We start from the raw sequence: 16882 nt of genomic DNA on the forward strand, positions 1-16882 counted from the left end.
TAGATTTGGACTGCTAATTCAAAATTTGGGTTAGGTTTGGCAAAAACAGGGACAGCTGTCTGATGGTACATGGGCCTCCTAAAAGACAAGCCCAAGTCCTTTCCCCACAAATCAAAGCTCCCTTTGTCAGCTGGAGCAGTTGTTGGTTCTTGCTCGATGGGATGTTTAAGTTGGTGATGGTTTTACACCATTTGGCTGCCTGAAATTCTTTTTTGGGGACTTTAACAGAAATATAAAATTCGGGGTAGTAGAGAGGTTTAAAAATAAGCTGAATGCAAAAGGGCGCAATGAACGAACCAAGGAGTTCAAACTCAGTGGAATCCTTTTCTAACTCAGGAAACTCAGAGGTCTATTTATGCCATGAAAGTAAGGGGTTTTTAATGGGAACATAATGTTTGAAAATGAGGGGAGAGTTTTTATTAACTTCTGAAGTGATGGATTTGAGATGGGCTGGGTATTGATCAAAAGAAGAGGGGGAATCGCCACCAGGCAGGTTGACATCAGGTCATCTGCAGCAGTCATAGACAAGCATAGATGGCCTTGTTGGAGTGCACAGGTGAAGGTGATCCATACTTTTTGCTTTGGCTGTGGGATGATCTACACCTCGGGGGACTGGCTTAACAGCACCAGGAGCCACAGGTATCTCCACATCTTGGTGACTGGGATGGATGTCTCTTAAAGAAAGAGAAACAACATATGTAAAGAATAAAACCCCAAAGACACAAACTCTTGAATAAAATGTATGATTAAAATTACTATTGAATATCAAGTGCTGATAAGCTCTTAATTAAAATGTTAGTTTGCTATTCAATGTTAAATGTCAAAATTCTAAACTTACCTTGTTGTCATTGTTAAGTGTTAATATCTCTTGATAAGTTAAGACATGTTCTGCCGATCTTGTATTTGTATTCCTTCCCATCACTTACCCTGTGTCCATAGCCCTTTCTGTCAGGGACCACTTTCACTGCTCCCAAAAGAACTTGCACACAAACCACATGCAAATGAGGGGCCTTTGGTGCAATTCAGACCCCCAAAACAACAAACCAGCATAAAAGAGTAAAAACTGTAACTCTAGCCCAGCAGAACTGCAGAAAATCACATACCATCAACTAGAGCCAGGTTCTGTCCTATCACCATAACTTTGACAGCACTCAGTCTAAATGATACCCCTAGACTATGAGCCAACAAACGCCTTCCTAGGGACTCTCATGAGGACGGAAGCCCCAGTTCTGCCAGGAGACAAAGCTGTGCACCTCCTCCTCAGCGTTGTCCAGCTGGAGCAGCAGCAGTGTGCGCAACCCCTTGGGCTCCCCACCCAGAGCTGTCTTTAATAAAGTCCTTTTCAGAGGAGCTGGTCTTCTGGCCCGTTTCTTACAACATATGAGAAACTTAACATACGTCTTCAAACAATAATTCTGACATAAGGAAAACACAAAGTTCATGGTTCTTCCTCTCCCTTGAGTCTTTTCCTGTCAGATGCCACAGATATGTCTGCAAGTGTATCCATGCCCCCAGGTCACCAGCTCGAAAGGCCCCTGGGTTTACATGTCTCTGGGTCCCTCACCAGGACTGATGGATGCTCTTTAACATCTTGTTCTGATGGAAGTGCCTCAATATTGGCAGGTTCAGGTTCTCAAAAGAGCAGTTCAGAAAGTTGACGAAAGTTAGTGAACAGTGCTTTTGAGAGCCTGACATGTGGGGAAATGGTCTTCATCCCTTTGATGTCCCAATGTCTTCTTCAGGGTCTGATGCATTCTTCCTATTATTGCTTGGCTGGTGTGGGAGTATGGAATCCCAGTCTGATGTTCAACCCCCCATTCCTGCAGGAAATTACTGAATGCCTTGGAGGTATAGGCTGGCCCATTGTCAGTCTTCATCACCTTAGGGGATCCCCAGGATGGAGAAGGCTTGCACCAGGTGTTTTTGTGCATCGCTGGCCTTCTCCCCCTTGTGGACAGAGGCATGGACTGCACTGGAGAAGGTACCCACCAACACATCCACATATTTGAGCCTTCCAAACTGGGGAATGTGGGCAATATCTGTCTGCCACAGCTCACAGCTTTGGAGTCCTCTGGGGTTCACCCTTGCCCCCATGGATGGTAGTGAGGACTCCTGGCAGTTAGGGCATGTGGCCATGATTGCTCTGCCCTGGCCATGCCTAAGATGGAACTGGCAGACCAGACCAGGCACGTTCTGGAATTGCTGATGGCTAAGCTGGGCCTGATAAAAGATATTTCCTTGGCCAGCCAGCTGCAGCAGAATGGCCAGGGCATCAGCTCTCTGATTCTCTTCTGCAGGTCTGTGTGCAATCTTACATGCATTATGTAGAATGGTTGCTCTCAGTGGGAAACCAGCTGTATGAGTTTTGAGAGCAACCTGTAAATCACTGGGTTAGAGACCTTTTTCAGTAGTGCATGTTCTGCCCTAGATACTACCCCTGCCACGTAAGCTGAATCGTGACAATGTTGATTGGTTCTGAAAATCTTTCAAAGACCCTGACGACTGCGTCCAACTCAGCTACTTGAGGGGAGCCCTTAACATCAGCTTCCCACGGCTGAGTTTGGGGGTCCTTCCAAGTCATTACTGACTTGTGAGAACCTCCAGATTTGTCAGTGGAAACTGTCAAGGCCTTGACAGGCTTATGACTTTGTTTGTCTTTTGGGACCAAATTAAATTAGATGTTAAATAATTTGTGGCCCAGATGGTGGGGATTAACAATTTTCTGGGGTAACTATCTAGAGCAAATTGTAGTTTTTAATTTTCTCTTAATAGTTGTTCCAGGGCCTCTTTGGTTAACTTCCCAGTGGACAGCTTGATGGGTACATAAATGCATGCAAAATTGCACCCTGGCAACAATCTCATGCATGCCCTGGCCTTGCTGATTAGCTGGGCCATCAGCTCCTGTGACTGTGCAATACTCTTGGACAGTTGGTGGCCAAGGAACACCCACCCTATGATTAAGAGGGGGTCCCTCTGACCTTTTGTCCCACTGAAATACCAGCCTATACAGGTGTGGCAGTTTCCCCATGATGATGAAGTTAAATGGAAGCTCTGGCCGGCAGCAGTGGGCCTGCCAGTTTGACAGTGCCAGCTGGACCTTGTCCAATGCAGCCTCTGCCTCCTGGGTCAAAGCCCTCCTGGGCCATCCTGCCCTGTCTCCTCCCCTGCATTTAGTAAGTTGAAAAGAGGAGATAAATCCCCCATGGTGAGCCCCAGCCAGGGCCTGACCCACTTCAAAGATCCACACAACTGGTGGAGATCCTTAAGGTTTTGGGCTTATCATTGATCACCGACCTCTGAGGTGTTATGTCCGGTTGGTGATCTCAAGGCCCAGATACCTCCAAGGTAGCAGCCTCTGCACCCTTCCTTGCTGCAACTCAAATCCTGCCACCAACAAAGCAATAACAGCATCATCAAGAACCCTGGTCAGTGCATTGTCGTCAGGGGCACACACCAGTACATCATCCACATAGTAACAGATGATGCACTTCCCCGCTCTGGCATGCACTGGGGACAGGATTTTGCCGACGTACCACTGGCAGATGGTAGTGGAGTTCTTTATTCCTTGTGGAAGAACATGCCAGTGGTACCGCTTCATAGCAGCTTCTCGGTTGATGGAGTGAACTGAGAACGCAAAACGCCAGGTGTCGGGTAATTTGAAAAAAACAATCCTTAATATCAATTACAGCCAATTGCCAATTTTGGGGGAGCATTGAAGGAGATGGTATCCCTGGTTGGAGAGACCCTATGTCCTCGATGACTTAATTTCTTTTTCTCAGATCATGGAGGAGACGCCACTTGTTCTTCCCTGGCTTCTTGATGACAAACACTGGGGAATTCCAAGGGCTGTTTGTCTCAATGATGTTACCTTTGGCCAATTGTTCCTCCACTAGCTGAGTGAGTGCACTTAATTTTTGTTTACTTAGGGGCCACTGATCTACCCAGAAAGGTGTTTCTGTGAGCCAATTTAATTTGTAGGTAGGGTGCTCTTCTCAGTGACCACACCTAAAAAACCTGGGGAGTCTTTGGGATTTCGAGCCTGACTCCCCACTGGGACATAGTGTCTCTTCTCCATGGAAAGGTGAAGGGGAAGGGTGAACTTCGAAATCAAGACGAATGGGCATACAGCAGCCAATTGCCCATCGGGTCCCTCAGTTTGTACAATGCTTTTCAATTGTTTAGCCAATTGGATCCCCCCTACACCTTGTACCTTACTCGCCAGGTCTTGCAGCTCCCAATGTGATGGCCATTTGTGCAGGCAAATGACCGTCACATCCCCCACTGTGTCCATCATCCCTTGGAGCTGGATTGGGTGCCCCCCACTCTTAAGGCCACACAAAATGAGGGGCTTGTCCTCTCCTACCATCTCAGTGCAATAGACTGAAAGATCCAGGTCATTGAACAGCTGCTGTGGCAGTGGAATGGCCTGAGCGATGACCTGGCCTTTCGGCAGGAAGAGGGGGTTTTGTTTTGCAGTGACTCACTTCCCTTCTTGTATTGACTTGTATGTTTCTTTTTTTAGAGCCTGATTGCTAAGTGAGTGGGGGGTGCTCTATTCTTCAGGATCTTGGGTTTTTAGATCTGTAATGAGAAACACCAGAAATTTTACAATGGTTTCTAATGAATATTTAAATAACAATTTAGAAATAACATCTCAACTCACAAATAACTTTTAACTTTGATTCATAAAGGGTTAAAAATTCTGCCTCTTTTTACTCTACTTTACCTGGAGCTTCTTTTCGGGGTTAGTTTTGTGTCTGTTGCATTGATCACTGTCCATTTGGTAGGGGCTAGTACTGGACCTTTAACTCTGGTGACATTAGTCCATCCTCTCTCTGGTATCCTTACTGCAGTTTCCGTCATTTCCATAGGACCTGGAGGGAACCCTCCCACTTTGGGGTTAATGGTTGTTCTTTCCACACCTTTATAAAAACCCAATCCCTTGGCTGGAATGAATGAATTTTAAAGTCAATTGGTATGCTTTGGGGAAGGTATCTGTTCTTCCTTAATTCTTCTAGGGTGTTTGTAATAATCTGTATATACTTCTTTGTACTCTGTTCTCCTTCCTCATAAGTCCCTACACAATCTGAGGTGGTTAGGAATGGTAATCCAAACATTGTTTAATAGGGGGAAATGCCTATGTCAGCTCTTGGTTTTGTTCTTATCCTCATTAATGCTAATGGGAGACACTTTAACCATCTAAGTTGGAACTGTCTTAATAGTTCTTCTAGAGCTTGCCCAAATAAATTTGGGGATTCTGTGAACCCTTGGGGTAACAGGGTCCATTGGAGCTGTTGTTTTCTCCCTGTTTCTTCATCCTGCCACTCAAAGGCAAACTAACTCCTACTCTCCTTAGCTAGGGGGCAAGCCCAGAAAGCATCTTTTAGGTCTGTTACAGTGAACCATGCATGTTTTGATGGTATCTCACTCAAAAGCGTGTATGGATTAGATACTACTGGGTATCATGAGATGGTCTGTTTATTAATTTCTCTCAGGTCCTGAACCAGTTGGTAAGTACCATCTGATTTCTTTACTGGTAATATTCGGGTGTTATGGGAAAACATGCACGGTTCCAGTACTCCATCTTTGATCAACTCTTTTATCACTGGAGCCAATCCCTGAAGCAATAGGATACTGTTTTACCCAGATAGCTGAAATTCCCAGTTTCATTTTCACCTCTATGGGGGTATGTTTAGTAGGCCACAACCTCCGTCTTCTGCCCAGACTTTGTAATCAATCTCACTTTCATCTTTCAACTTGAGCATCATCATCTTTGCTACCATCTGTTCTTCTTTAGGGATTACTCCTACCCCCAGCTGCACCTGTAGGTCATGGCCTAATAAATTACATTCAAATTTGGGCATATATAACAAACCCACATATCCCTCTCCCGAATTTCTCTTAACAGCAACTTGCTCTATAACCAGTACTTCAAATGGTTCACTACTGGCATCCCTTACTTTGCACATCCCCTTACTTAACTGTCATCCTTTTGGGAATCTTGAAATACATGATCTATCAGCCCCAGTATCAACTAAAAATTCAAATTCTTCCCCCTGGGGACCTATTTTCAAATTTTTAAAGGGCTCTATCTTATGATTATTCATTTTCACCAGGGGATAGAGCCCCTGACACCCCTAATCATCATTTGCCACAATATCTGTTTCTCTATACAGCCTCCTGTCCCTTTTCCATTTCTTACAATCTTTTTTGAAATGACCCTTTTTCCCACAGTAGAAACACTTCCCCTCCCAGGGGTCCTTGTACAGTTCCCGAGTCTCTTCCCTTTTCTGTTTAACTGTTTCCTTTTGTTCCTCTCTTTCTCTATCCTGGCTCTCTCTAGCCACTGCAACCATGATCCTCATCTTGACTTCATGTTCTCCTCTTCCCTTCTCAAATACACCTTTTGCGCCTCTTGCAGCCACTCATTCAAGCCTTTCTCCTGCCAATCCTCCATCTTCTCTGGCTTTCTTCTGATGTCATTCCATGCTCTTGTCACAAATTTCACCCTCACTAGCACTTGCCCCTCTGGAATCTCAGGATCTGCGTTGAATACAATTGAAAATTTCGTTTCAGTCTCACTAACCAAGCACTGGGGGTTTCATCTTTTTGTTGGCTGTCAAAAGCCAGCCTCACATTACTACTCCTAGGGACTGCCTCCCAAATACCTTTGATGATTAACGATCTATAATCTCTGATGTTTCTGTGTCCGACCTCATCGTTCAGGCCCCAATCAGACTGATTGATAGGCATCTTTTCGTCCCCTGGAGGGCCAGCCCCGTTCTCCCTTTCCCATATCCTCATACCAGCTGCTCGTATTAGCTACATTTCTTCAGAGGAAAGAAGAATGCCTAATATTGAATTAAGTTCCTCCCAAATATATATATTTGGGCCCAAAAACTGATCAACCTGGCTGGCTATACCTATGGGATCTTCTAATAAGATTTTAATATCTTTCTTAAAATACCTGACTTCAAAGGCAGTCAAGGGCACATTCATAAATCCAGTCCCCCCCCCAGGCACCACCCATGGGGACTTCCCTTAAGGGTAGTAACTTTTCCACTGTCTCTCCCTTTGGTAAACACTTCCCTGCCTGCGATCAAGTATTGTAAGGGTGGCCCCCTGAAACTGCAGCTTCTTCCTTTGGTCTCACCGCAATCGTACAATCACAAGAAAGAACTACACCTTCACTTGGGGGATTCTGTTGGTTTATAATCTCCTGCTCATTCTCTTTACAGGTCAGTGACACCTGAGGAAACTTGGGGTGTTAGGGAGATACTAGGAAGGAGGGGCTGAAGCATAGAAGGAGCAGAAGGAGGTACAGGGGAAACTTGGGGTATTTGAGGAGGATTAAGTGGGAGAGGCTGGGGGGCAGTGGGAGTAGTGAGGGGCATAGGGAGAATAATAGGGGAGAGGGGCTATTGGCGGTACTGGAGGGGCAGGGAAGGGTATGGTTTGAATAGGAAGAGGTAATGGAGGGGTGGGGAGGGGTATGGGTTGGGTAGGAAGAGATTACGGAGGAGTAGGAGGATGGACTGCTGGGAGAACAGGAGAAGGGGCGGGGGGAGACGTCCAATGGGTTCCACTTCTTTTCAGATTCCTCTTTTTAATCTCTTTGGATACTTTATATATTCTAATCTTATCCCAAATTTCATTTTCTACCCAACAGGTTGCATATTGTATCTCTTCTTTGTTTGGAACTTCTCTTAAATTGATATGCCTATTTAAGGCTAGGCATAACCACTTCTCTTTTTGGGTCCCTCTTGAATACTTTCCTGTGGCCAAATTTCAACACAGTAACTTATCACTTTAATTTTATCCAATTTCTTTGGAAAAGTTTTATCATTATCCCAATATTCTAACATTTATCCCAATGGACTGTTTGGTGGAATATCTCTTAAGTTTTGTTTTATTGGTTCTTCCCTTATAGGAATTCTTGCCTGCACATTGACCCATGTTCCTTATGAGAACAATTTTTTAAAAAATTAATTTTTCAGGTGGTGACTGGGCAATAGTTAAAACTAATTAAATTAAATTAAATTAAAAGAAATATCTATATGCGAGTGAAGTATAGAGGTGTGAGAAACTAGACTAGTTATGGAAGGGTATAGGAATCCAAGTAAACTCTATGATGGGAAACAAATAGACCAGGGGAGCTAAAAAGAAAAATGATAGCCTGTGGGAAAATAGTGCACCATGGGAACTTGATGTAAGACAAGATGGCTACCTGACTGAATATGTCCCCAGACCCTTCTGGTCTGCCCTCTGACAACCCACGCTGCCAGTCAACCACCACCAAGCCACCGCCTCTTCCTGGGGAGAACCCTCCCTTTCCAAGATGTCTCTCTGATAACAAAATGGCTTCTCCCAGTTGCCAAAAGGAGCAACACACCACAACCTTTTATTCTCTACTCATTGTTGCCCTTCAAGTATCACTTAGATCTTGTCCTCTTAAGGACTAAGAACCCTAAACTTAATGAACAAATAATTTTGAAAATTCCCTGTGTTCCCAAACAAGTATCAAAATGTTTACTCCAATACCTAATCCCACAAAATCACAGTACACACCAAAGCAAACAAAAGCCCCAACACAAACTAAAAACTCCACATTCATTCAAGAAACTCTGGGAAGTGGTGTGAGGACTTTTTGGCCTCCTCCTCACCCCAGAACCTCACTTCACCAGTCTCCCACCTCCGCACACCCCAGTGAATCTAAATGAGCGATAACTAATAATAAATAAAATGAAGAAATATATTCATAAAACAAATTCCACAAACAGAATGCACCCAAGTAATTTTGGACCCGAAAGTTAAAAACAGATAACTCCAACATATGCTTTAAAAAAAGGCAAACTGTAACCCTAACTGGCAGGTCCTAAACCTCCCTCTCACCCCTAATGAGTAAGGGGACTTCTTCCCACTGGCAGGCTTTGCCCTCCCCAGCCTGTCACTGCACTGCGAGGAACTCTTCCCTCAGCCAGCTCCCTGACTCGCCGCACACAGAGTCACTGGTTTGAGTCCTAAGCCTCCCTTGGTCAGGCATCTGCTTCCTCTCCCTGCCCGAAGAGGAACAATCCCCCAGCCACTGGCCACACACACAGTGGGTCTCCAGTTAGGAGTCTCTCGCATTGCCCCCAAGGGTCCTACTTCCCTAGACACCCAGGACTCTCCCTGCACTCGTCTTAGGGAACCACTCTCCAGGTTGTCTTGGTCGGTGGAACCCCCCTATGCTCCCGCCTTGTCTGGGTCCCACCACATGCGCCGGCTTCCAAATCAAGGGTCCAGTGATGTCCACCCCCTCCCAGCCAGCCGCCTTAATGCCTGTCGCTGCAGCTGAGAGACCCCGGTCCCAGAGGTCTTTCTGACAAGCAAGAAAGTTGTCCCAACCAAACCCTCCCCTCCAGTTCCTTTGCTACTTGACTGAAGACACCCCGAGGAGCCCCCACCCTAGGGAAGCAGGAGCCTATACGGGTAAGGACAGATGAAAAGGAAGCACTCCCCCTACTCCCACTCTCGGGGTCCCATGGGGTACCACACTCATTTGTAACTCCATTCACTTCCCTCTTTTCCTGGCTGGGCTCCTTGCAGAAAACCGGAACTACGGTACTCAGAGGCCCACACTCACTTTGAGAGTCCAATCTACATAACTTCTGTCTCACTCATCCATTTTTCACACACACGTGCACGCCCCCTTATGCCACACTCCACTCGTGACACCAACCTGTGCACTGCGAGCCCCGCTCCCTCTTGGAGGGTCCTCACAGTGTGGGTTGTTGTGCCGCCAATCGTTCCTCGGGCGTAGCCCACAGTCCTTCCTCGGTCTCAAAGAAACACAAAACGTGGGTGGCCAAAAATCAGCCGCACATGTCTTCTCCAGTCCTGTCCTTCTCCAGGACCACCTCTGGGTGTGGTTATCCCAGATCAGTCCCCAAAACTGTTAAAAATAAATGAGGCCAGCAACTTTTAAAAGGTGAGCCTGTGTATTGTAAACCAAGAACAAGTGGAAACAAGGCCCCAGGATAAGCGCAGGGCCTGCGCAAAAAGCCAGAGTAACAAAAAACTCATGACACACAGGGTGCTCCCTCAGACTTTGAATTCCGCAGGAGGACTAGGTGCCAAGCACCTGGGAGTTTTAAAGTCATTTGCACCACCAGATTGGTGCATTTGTCAATCCTTGCACTGATTGGTCTCTTCTGTTTGCTGGTTGGTGTACACCGCCATGTAATCCTGACCAATCATTTCAGAATAAATCCATTCTATTGGTTGACCCATTCTCCAGTCATAGTTAAGGGTGGTGTTGTCATCTCTTGTACCTTATGAGGTAATATTCTAGAGGGTTCATTCTATTAAATTTATTGAGTCCTTGTTATACCTTCTTCTAGTGGTACATACCCATACATTAGCACATTTAACTTAACTCAACTCTTTACATTAATTATATCATTAACACTTGTCCTAGGCTGAGAAGGAAGTGAGTTTTTTGGGAGGTTGTGGTCAAACTAATCAGTGCTTGGATTTGAATATTGGCACCTGGTTTGGCCACTGAAGGTACGGACCGCCTCTGAGAACACAGGGGGTTAAAAAGAGCAGAGAACTCCCAGGAGAACTCTCTTGGTCCTGGTCAGTGAAGGAGGTCAGAGCTCCCCTGCCCAGCCAGGGCTGGGTGGGGGAGAGGAAGCCATGCAGCCAGGGTGAGGTGGGCTGGAGCTTTGGGCAGAGGAGGGGGGTGAAGGCTCTGAAAGATGGAAGGGTGGAAGAACACTGAGAGGCATCGGGCCCCCCATCCCACCGGGAGAGAGATAGAGAGCACCAGTTCCTGTGCTGCCTTGAAATTTGATATCATGTGCTGGCAGCACAGCCAGCCAGAAGGAGAAGTGGGGGTTGAACTGGCCGCTGTGGGAGTTCTGGGCAGACAGAGGCAAAGATTTTAACCCTTTTCTTGAATAATGGAAACCTTACAAATACTGATCCTCCTGAATCTGAATGAGGAGAGAGAGAGAGAGATGAAGCAGGAGGAAATGGGCAAGTGTGACGAAAGTTGGTGCAAGTGAGAGATGTCCAAAGAGTTGAGAAGAATCCTAGGTGGGAGGAGATGATGGAGTGGCCTTGGGCTGGACTCTTTTCTTGTATGGCCATGGACAGACCCATGTTTTTCCTGTGACACAGTGACTGCATTTAGGGGGAGGCAATGCCTTGGAGCCAAGAGAGTGCAGTGAAGCAGTGGCATGAACAGAGACGGCTGAGGAGGATGTGGTGATGCCCTCTGTCTTCAGTGAAGAGGAAGATCTGTTCACGAGGCCACGAGGCCCCAGGGGATGAATTTGGTAGGGGACTGGTGTCCCGAAGCTGAGAGACTGTTGCTTTTTTGGAACTGGGCAAAGCATCCTTAAAAGGAGAACCCTGGAAGCAGTTCTGGTTCACGTGCAGTGGTGAGAGCATTGAACATGAAAGGAAGAGGTCACGAGGGCAAATGTTCTCCAAGTGGTGCCACGAGTGACACGGAAAAACAAGAGGTTTCAACTGTGTTGCCGGGGGAAGCCTATGGTGCAAGGGGGGAATCCTCTCTCCCTGATGGACTGAGAGTTGATTATTTGAGGGGTGGTGATGGACTGAAAGTTGATTATCTGAGAGATGGTGACAGGGTGTATGGCAGCTATTACCCTCAGGGCAGAAGCTCAGCGGGGAATGCCGGCCGGCCAGGATAGCTCAGCGTGGGGGCTCAGGCAACCCAGGCAAGCTATAGTGATTTGCAGTCAGCTCTTTAGTGATTTCAGCTCTTTCAGCATGCCTGGTGCCCTCCGTACCGCCGCAGCAGCAGACGCAGAGAGAGAGGGAGAAGCGCTGTATGGGTTCCGCAGGGTTCTTTTCTTCGGGTCTCCACAAAGGGTCCAGTGACAGCTCTCCTCTCCCGAACCGGGCAGAATTAGGGGTTTTTATACCCTTCAGGGGTTTTGAAAACTGTCCAATAGTAAGGGTCAGAGGAAAGTGACCTATGGATACACAGGGAGATAAACAGGGTCCGAAAGGCGGAAGAGAGGGGCTTCTAAAGCCTTAGTCATGCTGACTTTGGCATCTCCTAGCTCAGGCTTCTGACCGCCAAGGAGGCCGTGCAGGCCTTGTGCCTGCTACAAGGGTGGAAATCTGTGGTGTCATTTCATGCTGCGGAGGAAATGGGGGGGAGGAGGAGGAATGTATTTGGAGAGTTTTCATTCTGAGTTTTGTGCCTGTTCCTTTTTAGATGCTGTAGTTAATAAAGTTTGGGGTTTTTTTCCTTTATTCCTGAGTTGGAGCCTGCTTTGCTCTATTTCTGATTGCATCTCAGAGCAGCCACTAGGGAAAGTATATTTTCATGGGGGCACTGGCATTGTGTCAGCGTCAAACCATGACAACACTTCATAGCTTTTTAACATTATATTATGATGTTATTAACAATTCAGAAGTCCACCTATGACAGCCAACTTATCCATAGGAGGAAGGAGTAGGTTTGAGGAGAGGAGATGGGGAGAAAGGGGTTGTGGGGAGAAAACACACAAGTGGGGGGCCATTCCACATGGTGACCACCATCTTGTGTTCCTTCTTTGGGGTTCAGAGAACTGTCGTCTTGGGGACAAACTCTGGGTTTTACAACTGGGAAGACGGGCAAGGTTGGAGGGACTGGGGAGAGGTCCTTGACATTATGGCCAGCACTGTCTGGACAAGGGTACCGGGGAGGTCGTCAGTAGCCAGGGAGATGGTCTGCAGCTTGGAGGCAAGCCTGAACCTTCCCTGGGTGGGTTGCTACCCCTGAGCCACCTGATGTAGGGGAAGAGAGAGTAGGAACAGGGGATAAGGAACAAGATGCTTTCGGGAGAACTGGGGACAACTGGTCTGGTTGCTTTTCCACTTTCCCTTCTAGGTCTTTTACAATCACCTACATTTTTACAAAAAGATGAAAAAAATAATTTCCTGACCAATTGCCCTCTTTAGTCCTCACGGTGAGCCTCGCTCCACCTTATTCCAAAAATCTATGGTCTTAACCTCCTGGGGAGTAACATTTGGAAAGTGAAAAAACAACCTTCTAATAAACCTTTTCAACTCACCCTTAGAAAATTCCATTCCCCCACCCACCAGGAAACCCACAACTTGGGAATAAACTTCCTGCTGCCGTGCCAACAACCTGGCATGCATGGTGTTGACACGGCTTTTTCCGCCCTCTTCTGGAGGTTAAAAGGAATGAACTAAAGAAAAAGGGTCTGGGGAATTGCTGGGGGTGGGATTCTGACACTGTGCACTGTGTCTCCTCTCACGCCAAGGCACTCAGGAGCGCACCAGCACCCAACCTGTGAGTCTCCAGCCAGGTCAGTCCTAGCTGCTGGAGTACTCACCTGTCTGACGACCCTCAGAAATAAAAACCTCAGGAAGGGTCCTCCGCCCTGGAAGGGGTTCTCCCTGACATCCTCCCTGACACGCTGGAGGTTGTTCCTTCCTCTCCTGGAAGCCAGAGTGACCAAAAAGTGGGCAAGCTCCACAGGGGTGCTGACACTCCACCAAGCTTCACAACACTGACCTCTTGGGTTTGGGACACAGCTCTTTCAACGTCTCGCCAAGAGGCCCAACATTGGGCACCAAACTGATGCAGCGTCTGGTCTCTGGAGAAAGCTCTGTCAGGCTGGCTCACTTTCTCCCCCAGAACCATGCCCCCAAGTGGCCGCTCCTTGCCAGGTCACTGACCGACACGGGTAGCGGTGCAGCCGGGGGGCAGATCCCGACAGCTGACAGATGGTTAGTTGGCACTGTAGCCGCTCAGAGATGTCTGTGGCTAGCTCGATCTCCTGACCCATGCCAAGAGTGGCCGCCCCCTATCCACCCCTCAGGCCAGTTTGGGTGGTGGTACGAGCAGGGCTGCTTAATTCCCAGAAGCAGCAAGGCTGCTCTGTGCTGCTGCTGTTGGTATCCTGAGTACAGAAATCCGGAGTAAAGGAAAGAGAGGGATCACTTGTGTGGGTTCCCAAGAAGTTCTAAATCCTGAGGAGGTCCAGGGACAAGTGACAGCAAACGCAATGTTACAACAGCTTAAGTATGGCGGAGGGAACAAGGGGAGGATACAAACCAATCACAGAACATCTAGGGAGGACCATAAGGCAGGGAATACACTGTGACAACCAATGGGGGACAATGGGGGAGGAGAATGGTTTAAACATATCAATGGGGTCTTGAAGGATACAAGATAGGCATAGAAGGTTCTAAGAATAAAGGTGGGGTTACAGTGATGGACAAGGGAGGAGGGCAGGGTTTCACTGAATGACAGGGAAGGAGCCAGAATAAGGGGCTGGTCTTTAAGGAGATGGACATGGAAATGGGAGGGCACAGCTCTGGGGTAAACCAACATACATGGGAGAGAAACAGAACAAACCACTTTCACTATAACAAGGAAGAACAAACCTCTTGAAACTAACAACAGAAAAAGGCACACCACCACAGTTAGTGGTGTCAAGGGTTCCTTTGTGTGAGTCTCCAAGAGGGTTTATTCTCCAAAGCAGGTCAGGGCAAAGAATCACCTTTGCTACTTGTGCAACAGCGTATAAAGGGAGGAGGTCTTAGGGGAGAATACAATACATCAACCAGTCAAGGGGAGTCAGGAGAGAAGTACAGAGCAGGGATACATAATCTCACAACCAATGAGGGGTATGCGGGGAGGAGAGCACTCTCCCACAACCAATGGGAACTTAGGAATTATGTAAGTGACATGGAGGGTTCTAGAAGGAAAGGCTAGGTTTACATTAACTGACAGAGGAGAGGGGCAAGGTTACAATGACAGACATGGAAGGATCGGGAATAAGGAGTAGGTACTTGAAGTGACAGGGAAAGGGGAGGAAACGATGGACTAAACTGACTGCAAGGGGGTAGGTAAGATCGAACAAAATAAAACAAATTTAATAAATCACAACAACAACCGAACTAAATGTTGCAACTAAAATTCACCACACTGAAGAGGCATTCTGCATCAGGAATACGAGTGATAGCATAAGGAGTTGGAGCTGGCAGCCAGGTTGGAAAAGCTCCCTGGACATGGGGAGCTGCAGCTCCTTTTGTGTCTGCAGGATCCTCTGAGGCACAGAGCAGAGGCTGTTCCCACTTGGCTCTGCCACAGCATCCTGGGAGCCATGGGGTGGGTAAGGTGGCATCAGGCACCTTGCTGATGTGCCCCTTGCTCCCGGGAACACTTCACTGCCACGGACTGGGCTCCCATTTTCACTTCCAGGCCTTTGCTGGTCATGAGCACTCTCAGGGCAGAGCCAATGCTGCTGCCCCTGAGGTGGATGGGGCTGGGACAGCACAAAGCAGTGACACTGGTGTGAGGCTAGGCTGTGATGCCACGCTGTGTCATGGGCCCAGCACTGAGACATCACTGAGCCATTCCTATATAAGCCGGGCCAGCCCCACAGCCACCAGTGCCGTTGCAATGCCATGTGCCAGAGCCACCAACAACGTCAGAGTCCTGATGGCTGCACTTGCCCTGCTGCTGGCCACCAGGCACCCTGGGGGCAGCAGGCCAGGACTTGGAAGCCACGCAAGTGCCCCAGGGTTCAGGCTAGGGGCCCACGGAGGAGCCTGGGAGGCCCTGTGACTCCCAGGGTCTCCGGGCCTCCTGCGATCCCTTGGAAGCATCCAGATGCTCCCACAAGTTCCGTGAGCGTCCCCTGCAGCTGCAGTCCCTGCGTCAGCGTGGCCAAGGAGCTGCAGAGGCTGATGCAGCTGCACTGTGCTCTGCATGGGACAGCGGCTCCACTTCCTTCCGAGATGGGGATGGTGCTGTGGGCACACGTGGAGCGGCTGGGGAGCGAGGCCACCTGCTCTGCTGTGCCTCATGCCCCTGCTCCAGGCACCTCCGTCCCTCCAAGAGGCTGCTCCCAGCCATAATGGCCATGCCTCGGACAGCCTTCGAGGAGATTCCATCAGACACTGACCATCCCTCTGAGAAGCTCAGGCTACCAAAGATCCAGCATCCCAGGAGCCTCCACTGCCTCTGATGGCCTCCAACCCTGCAGGACCCTCACTGCTGCCAACCACCTCCCTCCCTCTGAGAACCTCCCCATCGCTGAGATACCGTGATCCTCCGAGCAGCTTCATGGAGTGCCCATTTCTGCAGTGAGCCCCCAGCCTGTCGAGATCCTCCACCTGCCAAGACCCGTCACTCACTCCAAGTTCCAGCCTCCCTCCCAGAGAGTCACTCCTGGAGGCCTGGATCCCTCCCAGCCTCTCAGGAAGCCCTTCCGGCTTGTGGACCCTGAGGAAGCCCAGACCAGCTCTTCCTGCTCCCTTGAAGATCAGCAACATGTCACAGACATGGGCGGCACCAGCACGTCCCAGAACATTGATATGGCCAAGGAAAGCCGGGAAGCAGAAATGAGAGTCAAGAGCAGGTGGCAGAGCCACCGGTGTCCTGCAGCCACCAGTGTCCAGCCCAGGGCTCCCAGGACGCTGTGCCTCAGCCAGCCGGGGACAGCCCAAGCTTGGTGGCATAGCTGATCTCCAGGAGACTGTGGAGGTTCTGTGGTCTCCAGGCTTGCCCGAGATGACCCCCGGGCCCTGGGCTGGTGACTACAATCATGGGAGAGCCCATCTGGGGTGGGTGTTAAATCCATTAGTATTGCCCCAAAGAGCTGAGGACTGTTCCTGCTGTTCTGGATGTGACTGGGAGAGGGCTCCTTTCTTCCCAGGAACTGGCTCGGTGCTGGGTTTGGGTTCAGGCTAGGAATGCTGTGGAACTGTGAACTACTTGATTTGGTTTAAAGTCCTGTTTCTCCTCTGAGGCTGAGGAGGTATCAGGTTCATCCCTCACAGGTGTTTTTCCCAGTGCAGCCGGTGGCACAGCCGCGGTTGGCAGGCTTTGGGGGCTGTG

At 48.6% G+C, this 16882-nt stretch overlaps 1 long non-coding RNA gene across 1 annotated transcript; it reads right to left on the reverse strand.

Annotated features, from left to right (window-relative positions):
* Nucleotides 1-219: 219 nt before the first annotated feature.
* Nucleotides 220-11167, reverse strand: LOC135280068 (uncharacterized). The gene is made up of 2 exons (XR_010347145.1): nucleotides 9722-11167; nucleotides 220-6543 (listed from the first exon to the last, which is right to left on the reverse strand). It is a non-coding gene; the product is annotated as an uncharacterized LOC135280068 (long non-coding RNA).
* Nucleotides 11168-16882: the final 5715 nt, after the last annotated feature.

The sequence above is a fragment of the Passer domesticus genome, chromosome 13 (genome assembly GCF_036417665.1).
Source record: "Passer domesticus isolate bPasDom1 chromosome 13, bPasDom1.hap1, whole genome shotgun sequence".
In the NCBI taxonomy this organism is placed as follows: domain Eukaryota; kingdom Metazoa; phylum Chordata; class Aves; order Passeriformes; family Passeridae; genus Passer; species Passer domesticus.